This window comes from Oryzias latipes, chromosome 2 (genome assembly GCF_053564925.1).
Source record: "Oryzias latipes strain Hd-rR chromosome 2, Olatipes_Hd-rR_3.1".
NCBI lineage: Eukaryota > Metazoa > Chordata > Actinopteri > Beloniformes > Adrianichthyidae > Oryzias > Oryzias latipes.
In genome coordinates, this window is record NC_136238.1 from 24,254,031 (window position 1) to 24,264,529 (window position 10,499).

At 36.0% G+C, this 10,499-nt stretch overlaps 1 long non-coding RNA gene across 1 annotated transcript; it reads left to right on the top strand.

The window, feature by feature from the left end:
- The first annotated feature begins 1,489 nt into the window (after positions 1-1,489).
- LOC144988349 (uncharacterized) lies at positions 1,490-4,370 on the top strand. Its single transcript, XR_013652220.1, has 4 exons — positions 1,490-1,687; positions 2,470-2,625; positions 2,868-3,071; positions 3,182-4,370. It is a non-coding gene; the product is annotated as an uncharacterized LOC144988349 (long non-coding RNA).
- Positions 4,371-10,499: the final 6,129 nt, after the last annotated feature.

Below are 10,499 nucleotides of genomic sequence, written 5' to 3' on the forward strand. Positions count from 1 at the left end.
AGCGGCTTTATAATACAGAGGTTCTGAGTTCAAACATGGCTTTATACTTCTGTTGCATGATTTTTTTTCCTTTGCCTTTCTTGATAAAATTGAGTTCGACTAACTCGATTATATTTCGTTACATGGAAGAATTTTCTTTGAGGTGGGGTTACTCATATTTATTGGATGGAAATCCTGCCCACAATTAAATTGAGTTCATCCAATGAGTTATTTTTTTGAGTCTGTGAGGCCAGACAGAATTTATTAACTCCCTAATACATGCACATGGAAACTTGTAAAAGGCATAAGAAGACAGGAATCACTGTATAAATTCTCTAATTCAATTAAAAAATTTTTATTTAGCGCAATGAAAAACAATAAAAAGGGGATCATGAATACAAAGAATGCATTAGGAAAATACTAAACTTTAACAAAACAGACTAAACTAAACTGTTATTCCTGCCCTTAGACCCCCCCCCCCATTCACGGTAAGGAAAAACTCCTTAAAAACCGGTAGGTGGCAATATTGCACATGAAAACTTGTAAAACCAATGAAGAAGACAGGCTAAATGTGGGCGGGGTTAACATTCCACAGCGTGTACACATTCCTCAGCGTTTCAGCATTCCACTATGTTGTGCAGTTCTGCAGGCTGCAGCCAGGGGTAGTTGGCTTGGATTGGGTTTCCCAAGGTGATGTGTAACATCAATGGCAGAAAAAACCTGCTGCAAGTGTTCTACAACTACGCTCTGACATATCTCAGTGACCTTGGCTTTCACATCTTCATCAAGGCTTTCAGTGACACCAAAGAGTTTCAAGTTCCACCTCCTTAAATATGACTCCAGTTCCAGAACCTGGGCCTGAAAAGCTGCCACGGTTTTTTCTTCATTCTTCAAACGTTGGTCAACATCTTTCAAAGACTTTTGCGTGCCTTTTATTTCGTTGCATGCAAATTCTAAGGTTCTCCTCTCTGTTAGAAAAAGAGGTACAATACAGGTCCATTTTTGTTCCCTAAGGTACAAACTTTGCATATGTACCCTTAAAGGTACAAAAATGTATCTTTAAGGTACAATTGTGCACCCTTAAGGTACAATCATGCACCTTCCATTGTACATTGTGAGCTTTTCGAGGTGTAAGGTACATATTTGTCCCTTACATATTTGTACCTTAATGTTTAAATATAAAATGGCAGGAATTAGTGGATGCTGAAAATGTCATCTCTCAATATAGAAACACAAGTTAACCTATACTATCAAACTCAATAATTATCAAACTAAATTTAACTAAGTTTTGAGATATGGGCAAATTAAATCAGAATGTTTTGATTTTGTGAAGTGTTCCTTTGAATCATTTTTAATCATGTTAATGAGGATTATATAATCATTTACATTCACAAACAGTATTGAAGAATTTGATTTTCAAACCCTTTACCCTATTTATATTAGAATAAAACATACAAATAATTGTTAACATTTGTTGTGTTCTATTGAAAGGATCTAGCTACAGGCTAACCTTGACTCGGCGAAAGCAGAAATATTGCAGCGCGGAAGGATACATGAGTGAAACGACAATGATCCAACGGTCAGTCTCTGTCAGTGTCGATCAAAGGTGGGAGGATGGCGCTTCGACATTTATCCACAGAGGATTTAATCACGGAGTTATTTCATTTTGGGATAGAGGTCACTGAAGATGAGAGAAGTAAATTCAAAGGTAAAGTATTTGAAATTTTTATCAGTGTTTGTGGTGTTAATTCAAAGTTGGAAGTTAACTTTACTGTTAGCGCTAGCCAAGTTCATACTCTGTCAACAACATTAGCTAGCTAGACTCACTTTGACGATTGCCATTACTAACGTTAACGTTAGTTAAAACATTATTAAATAATTATAGTATAAATAAATATGATAAATTAGCGGTACTATCTTGGCTACAGTTCACCATCGAGCTAGCGTTAACTTTTCTGCGGCAAAACGCTTCTCATCCAAAACTCTGCCGCCGAAAAGTTAACGTGAAATATTAATAAAATATTTCAGAACAAAAGACAAATGAGCGGCAAACACGTTTTTTTTGCTCTCTTTTCTCTCACATTGTATGAAACCATGGCCCTGATCAAAATGTAAGTTTTGCAACCCAACTGGATCACGCCATTTGAGTTATTAATACTATGTCTGATGTTACATTCCTCACCTTATTATTGCATCGCTGTTACAGGTTTTCGACCAATGATGACTATGTGAAAGTGTGTAAGGCCCTGATTTTGAAATACCCTTTCTTAAATGACAAAGAAGGCAATGGTTATGTGAGTTGACAGAATATTAATTGCCAACCTTTATTTATTATACTAGAGTACTAATCCAGTCAAGATATTAACTATGTTTTCTGCATTTTGTTGCACACATTGTTTTTCACCATGTATTTTCATGCTTGTGCTTTCAGTTTTGTGCAAGTGGTTTGTATGCTTATTTAATTGTTCTGTTTTATATTCTTTTAAATAGCATACCTGGCACATGTCTCTCAAACGTAAGTTCAAATATGAGCGGGTGCCACTGGTAGATGATGAAGAAGTGAGAAAAATGAAACAGAAATTTGGTCATCGCAGAAAGCCTTTACAACTGGAAGAAAGCACAAGTAAACGAGCCAAGGCATCAAAGGTTAGAGCATCTTCTTTGGTTTGCTGTGTATCTATGTGTGCATGTTTTACACACAAGCAGTTTGACCCAATGGTTAGCCCCTTAACCCGGAATGGAATAGAATGGTCCCCCCTGTAAAGTGCTTTAAGTAGCTATGATAAAGCGCTAAATAAAATGTAATAGGGGCTCATTTTTCATAAACATTAAAAAAGGTAAAAGCAACTGTCAAATGAGCAAATGTTTGTCATCCCTCTGTGTCGTAGAAGGTGGATATTATTGGGAGGATGATACCTCAGTAGCGAGCCATGTGAAAGTCCTGCAGGACCAGTACTGGAAGACACAGCCAGATGCCCGAATGGTGGAGGAACGGATGATGAGGACATTTGCTTGGAGAAGGCGAGAGATTGCCAATGGGATGACTGTCAAAGAAGCCATTAACAAATATCCATGCCTTAACAGTCCATGCGGTGTGTGTCTACATTTATTTCCTTACATTTGTGTAGTTATATTACTAAAGGCTGTCTTTTTTTAATTTTAAAATCCTATGATAATGTTGTGACATGTTTCCATGTTGCAGCTATTTCAGGACATGGGCCGGCTTCGTGATGAAATGAATATCTGCCGAAGATTCGGAGATGGCTTTAAGGTCCTTGAGCTTGACTCAAAGGAAATCTCCCCTTGCAGATCTGGCTTTGGAGGAAAGAGAGGCTGCCCTCACTGAAGATGTCCCTGGTAAGTGACTGACTGATCAGCCATGGTCACCCATAGTGTTGTGGAGCCATTTAAGCTTAATTTCTTTTCCATTTGTCTATAAGATAAGGTCTAACTAACCAAAATACACTGTACATTCACGTAATACACTTTACACTTTTTTTTTTTTTTTTTTTAACTTAATTTTCAGGTATTGATTTCAGAGCTGCAATCCTGCTGCTGCCGATTCTGTTCAGGGAGAAAAATGACATTCTCGTCATCCTTGGGGAGGTATGTAATATGCATATAGTTTTATTTTTTAATTTTTTTTACATTACTTCCCACAGAGACATACCAACAGTTTTTTTGTGTATGTGTGTGTTTATATATATATATATATATATAAAAAATGAACTGTTTTTTTTAAATGAATGTTTGTGGTAGATTTAAGGTAACTACTTAATGACCTTTATGATCGCTTAAAGAACTAGTGCGTGACGTGTTTTTACTTCTCTGTCGCTGCCATTTTGGTCTAATAATCATATTTTGCGTTGTCATATTTCATTTTTTGTTGTCCCAGCCCTAGCCCCTAGTTGTTTTGATTGTTAAAAATCAATAATTTATCAATATTGAACTTACTTATTACAATTTTCACAAATTGTGACTGTAAAGCTTCTTTGACACAATTTGCATTGTAAAAGGCGCTATATAAATAAATGTGACTTGACTTGATTTGAATCTCTTCCAGGAACAGCCACCATGCTTTGGATACATATTGTGTCGATGATAAACTTTCTGTTAGTATGCAGCATTTATGTTAAGCTGTGTTGGGAGGGTTGTATAGCATTGTGGATGAGCTCAAAGCTTGTGTTTTTTAATCCAGAACATCAAGTGTCATGTAGTTTATTCTTTAACCCTTTATAGGGCACTCAATGAAATACTCTAAAATTCAAAAATTCAACCTTAGAGTGTTATTGGAGAACATAACAAGACTTCATATCATTGGTGACATTTTTCAATTTTTTTTTATTTTCATGTAGAAAATTAATGCCAATGAAGTTACCATATTTGGTTACTTGCCCATGAGTGGGAAAACAAATTACAATAAGTATATATATATATATATATATATATATATATATATATATATATATATATATATATATATATATATATATATATATATATATATATATATATATATATATATATATATATATATATATATATATATATATATATATATATATATATATATATATATATAAGAAAACACATATTATGTATTTTAATATTTGAACATCACTTTTAGAACATAAAAGTGCTAATAACAAAAGTGTTGAATAGACCCTGACACAACTGTGTGTGAGGGTCTGGGAATGGTTGTGGGTGGGTGGGACGAAGTCGGGGTCTGACACATCATCATCTTGATCCTCATCATCCTCACTAATGTCAGGGTGGACTGGCACAACAGCAGTCTCCCTCCTCTTGCCATGAAAGATTGATGGAAGCTAAAAATTAAACACATGCAATAAAACAACTTTCATAACATCATAAACTGACAAAAATCACTCTATCACTATTCATAAACTAAAAACAGTGTTTAAATTCTCTATGAATCACTGTATAGTGATATAAAAACATTTGGCAAAATTTAAAACATAATATGCTAAGTATTATTTCTCTATTTGTAAAGAAATGCACTAATATGGGTTGTTAGATGCATAGGGCATATGTCCAAAAACAGACATACCAAGTAAAATTTTGTTTTTAGTGAAAAGGGCGTATGATCAAATATGGTGCCTGCATTTTTCATGCCGTATTTCCACTCATTTCAATAAATTCTCCGCAAACAACTTCAATGTCAACACTTAACACAACTATTCAACAATAAAATGTATGAGTTTCATCAACTTACCATGGTTAGTTTTGATGATTCCTTTGAAAATGTTCAGTGAACTGAGCTGCAAAAACAAATTTTTCTGACTTTGGAGAAAAAAGGAAATTTGATGCGACCCTGTTCTCTGCTGATTGGTCAAGTTGCACAATTGAGTAACCTATAATGTAGGATGATCTTTGCTGATTGGCTGGGTAAAGATCACACGATTCTTGAACTCACTGAGACACGGGATGGGCGTGATAACTAACGTGCGGAAATTACCAAAAACAGTCACTTGCCCGATAAAGGGTTTTAAGTGACTCTCTTTACTTTGGTGTGGTGTGTTAAAGTGTTTTGCTTGGTCTTTGAGTTTGAATAAACTTATTTGTTTCTGCACTATATTGCTGTTCTTATTAGTGATATTCATGAAATTGAAAGAAGGAAAATATAAATGGTTCCATTGTATTTATTCCCTGTATCGGATATCGCTGTTCATTTTGTTGAGTGGCAGTAAGTTGTCAGTTGGTCAGTGAAATGCATCTTAAAAAATGTAACTAATTATTTTTAATGTTTTTTATATCAGACATGACATCCTAAACATTGTGACATTTTATTTTGGGATGTTACATTGTATGGTTGTGAGATGAATTATTATTGAATCTGTGAATTAAACTGTTTTCCATTTAAGGACTAAAATAAATGTCTAAAATTCAGTTAGTTGTTTGTCTTTATTTTCTTTCACTCCTTAAGGAAGAAAAAGGAACTTTTTTGCCACCTAAAGGTACAAAATGGCTTTGTCACTGGGGCGGTACCCTAAAGGGACAAAATTGTACCTTTTTCCAGAGGTACTTTATTGTACCTTTGTCTAAGGTACGTTATTGATCCTCAAAGGTACAGTATTGGCCCTTAGAAGGTACAAACAAGTAAGGTACAAATTTGCTCCTCTGACTCAAGGTACAATAGTGTACCTTTGAGGGTACCACCCCAGTGACAAGCTTTTGTTCCTTAAAGGTACCGTTTTGTACTTTTTTTTCTGAGAGTGCTTATCCCTTCAATCTTCAGCGTGTTTTCATCTATCTTCTTTGAGTTTTCACTTATTAGCTTTTCTAATGAATCTGCACGCATTTCCAACGAGTCGGCTCGCTTGTTTATCAGCTCAGATAAAATAGCAATGACTTAATTTGAATCAGAAGAGCTTTGTCCAGCTGCCAGCAAAGCTTTTTTTGCAGCTGGGGGCTTACTTGGAGTTTTAGAAAGAGGAGGGAAAGCTTCTGGAAGCTCCTCTTTCAGAAGCTTCCAGAAAGCTTCCATACTCTGAAGTTGGTGACAATTTGGCGTAGTCATGACACGTGGTGGTCTTCGGTACTGCAGCTTTTTTTTTTCGCTTTTTTGCATTCTCTTTCTTTCTCGACTGAACATCAAGATAAAAAAATCAAAAGATCCCTGTTACAAAGCTATTTTGTGACTCTGCCTTTCTTGCTGATTTTGATTGTGGATCTTTTGAAGAGGACCTTGAAGATGATTTCTGGAACTCAATCTGCGACTGAACATAGTCCTTTGTTCGCTGAATTTTTTATATTTTCTGATTTATCCTTTTCATCATCAACCACAAACTCCATTGCTGCAGCTTCCTCTAAAACCTGAGCCTCCACAATAGCTGCCTCTGCTTCTCTTTTTAGTGTTAATACTTCTAATTCGGTGTCAATCCGAATTGCTTCCAGTTGATTTTGTGCTTCTCTTGTTTTTCTTCTGCTTCTTCAGCTTTGGCTCTGGCATGCACCACACTTGCTGATGACGTTGAGCTTTTGGTGCTCCTAACACTGCGTGACGATGATCCCTGACTTGATGCCATGTTGCTCACTCTCAATCATCAAATAATGCTTTTTCACTGTAATGTTCTTGTTCAGCGTATCAAAACTGCTTACTAAACATCCAGCTAAACCGCGTTGAATGAAGAGAAAGTCGTCGTAAGATTCACCATTTACTTCCACAATTCTTCAACAACTTCAACAACCTACAAACATTACAAAATAACATACAGTACGTAACTTCAAAACATGTTTCTATGTGCAGTTATCAATAAAGCTTTATATTTTAGTAAGTATCTCTTTACAGACTAAAATATAACTTTAAATATAAAAACTTCTCCAAATTATCTCAAACTCACAACAAAACACATTATATAATTCTTTAACTTCTACTGGATAAACTTAAAGCATTGACAGTGGAGGATCATGGATTAAGAGTCTGTCATGCTTGCGGGAAGAGCCAAGAAGAGACCGAAAGATTTTAACAGGAAATGATGTAAACTAAAGGCTCTTTCAAAAATAAACTTCTTATCTAGGAAAATTTAAATTTCAGTTAAAAATAAACTCTTTGCTTTAAATTCTTTTAAACTTCACACCTTCTCTTCCAGAAAAATTCTGAGCTGTTTTCTTGGTCTTTTGGATGAAATAGATGTTATGTCCGATAACTTTTGCAGGACCCCAGAAGGTACGTACCTACGCAGACGCCATCTTGGCCGGACTCATTGCTGCTTGCTGCTTTTTTAAATTTTTTTATTGAACACACTACAAAACAATACCAGAATATTTACATAATACTTACAAAATATGGCAAATACAAAAGAGAATACTACAATTTGAAAGGAAGCAAAAAGAAAAAGGAAAATTCTTATCATTATGCATACATAAACCTATTTACATTCATAATCATAGAGAAATTAGGGAAAAGTATAACATAAGAAAACAACAATTTCAGAGTTGGATAGTGTTACAAAATGCAGGGGGATACAAAAGATAAATAAACTGTCTTAGACACCGGGAAAATCACTCAGGGTGTCATAAATTGTTATGGCTTTAGGTGAGTCGATTAACTTTATGGATTTTAAGTATAAATTGACATTGTTAAAGAAGTTAAAGCTGGGGTAGCATTTCTGTAACCTATTTTTGTGTATAAAAAACTTGGCTAAACATAACACAGTATTGATACATACATTATTTACATTGTTGTGTAGTGACAGGCCAAAGATTATTACCTCTTTTGAAAAGAAGTCCTTGATTAATTGCTACTTGCTGCTTGCTACTTCCTGCTTCCTGCTCTCAGCTGTTGCTGTGGCCACACCAGGACACCTGATACATTTCTTGATACGATCATATTTTGGAAACCTCAACACTTCCATTTCTCTAACCCCAAAGAGACATGCTCATCGGTGAGTCTTTGCGGTCGCGACACCAAAAACAATTGGCAAAATGCTTTATCATAGTCGCAGAGCTAAGCTAACGCTGCACTCACCTTTGAGACTTTGCTTTATTTAATGGTTCTGGTTTAATTGTTTTAATTTAGTTGGCTAAATTTAAGTCAAAGCATTTTTGTTGAAATCGCTTTCCTTCTTTTGTGTTAATTGAACACTTGGAACTGTTTTAGTTACTTTTATTTCCATGATGGCCACTGTTTTTGAATTAGATGATGGATTGAAAAACCATGTTGCGCAACATTTGAAAATTGAATGTTAATTTGTTTATAATTATTATACTTTGATTGATGATGGAATAAAGTTAATTTGTAACTTTAAAGTACATTTTGATTTAAGATTTAAAACTTAGAAACCTTGAACCTTGACACATTGAATTGTTCGACTTATGTACACACACTTTGAATTCAATTTCAAACAGCTATTTGATTTTTGATAAGAATATTGTTTCTCCTGTTTTGCTTTTCTAAAATGATGATGGCTTATCTGATCTATTTCAGTACACCCAGTGAAATGACTGTTTGCTTTTGTTCAATTCTTGACTTCTGTTTTTTCTGAACCTTTCTAGGTCAGGTTTTTTTTTGTATGCTTTGATCTGCAACTTGATGGCAAGCTACCCAAATCTGAGATCCTGATGCTTCCACCCTCAATAACAACTCCTCAGCTGCAGCAAACTCAACTACATAATCACCAATAGAATTTTGGAAACAACTTAATAGGACTCAGACCCGTATCCAAGTTACTTTTGTTTTTTGTATTGTTTAAATGTTTAATTTTCTGTTAATACAATCGATTGCATTTTACCTCCATCGCTGTCTTGTGTTTTCATTTACATACCTTGGGCTCCCTGAGACGAGCTCTGATTATTGCGCCTAGTCCCATAATCTTAAAAGCGTTACACAGGGAAAGCATACATCGAGCGCCACAATCAATGGCTAGAATAATATACAGGAACATGTGTACAGAATATGGACTGGAAACCCCAAGGTCAAAATGGGAAACACCTCCGAAGGTGGTAGAAAATGAGAGGGCAAAGCTCCTGTGGGACTTCCAGATCCAGACTGATAGGATGGTAATGGCAAACCAACCAGACATTGTAGTGGTGGATAAAGAACAGAGGAAAGCCGTTGTGGTGGATGTGGCAGTGCCAAGCGATGGAAACATCAGGAAGAAGGAACATGAGAAACTGGACAAATACCAGGGACTCAGAGAAGAACTGGAGAAAGCCTGGAAAGTGAAGGTGACAGTGGTGCCTGTGGTAATTGGAGCACTCGGGGCAGTAACCCCCAAGCTGGAGGAGTGGCTACAACAGATACCTGGAAAGACCTCAGACCTCTCAGTCCAGAAAAGCGCAGTGCTAGGAACAGCTAAGATACTGCGCAGGACCCTCAAGCTCCCAGGCCTCTGGTAGAGGACCCGAGCTTGGAGGAGAAACCACCCGCGGAGGGTGAGAAGGGCGTGTATTTTATTTTTTTATATATAACATATACAATACAACGACAGAACCTGTAAGATCAATAAATCACAAACATAAATTAATTAATCAGTTCTTAATCAGTATTTCTTAGTAAACTTATGTTGGATCCAACAACACTCTAAACCCAAGTCCTTAAATTCTGAGATCTCAGAACAAAAAAATGAAAAAATTGGGAAAAAACTCCAATAGGAGAAAAACTGTGCTTGAAGAAAAAAATATTACTTGCACGTCCTGAATGAGAGATGCAGGTTTACCACTCTGGTTCGAAGCAGTGAGTCTGGGGAAACAGGTGAGCAGGATTTCAGGTGAGGCCACAGCACTAGCATGGATTCAGCGTTGATCCAGAAGGATGCAGTCCACTCCTTGAAGCAGTCGGGGAAGAAAAAACCAGCTACACACACACGTGTCAGGCAGTTAGCCAACTCCAGCTTCTATACTTGTGTATCAACTTAAAAAAATTTCTTTTTCAAACACAACTCTGTTTGAAAATCTTTAGAATACTCCTTCAGTGTCGATTCCTGGCAAGCGACTATTTCTGTATGTGTTCCAGAAGCACACTGATGTCCTTAACTCAGCAAAGATAGGAAAAAAGTGAG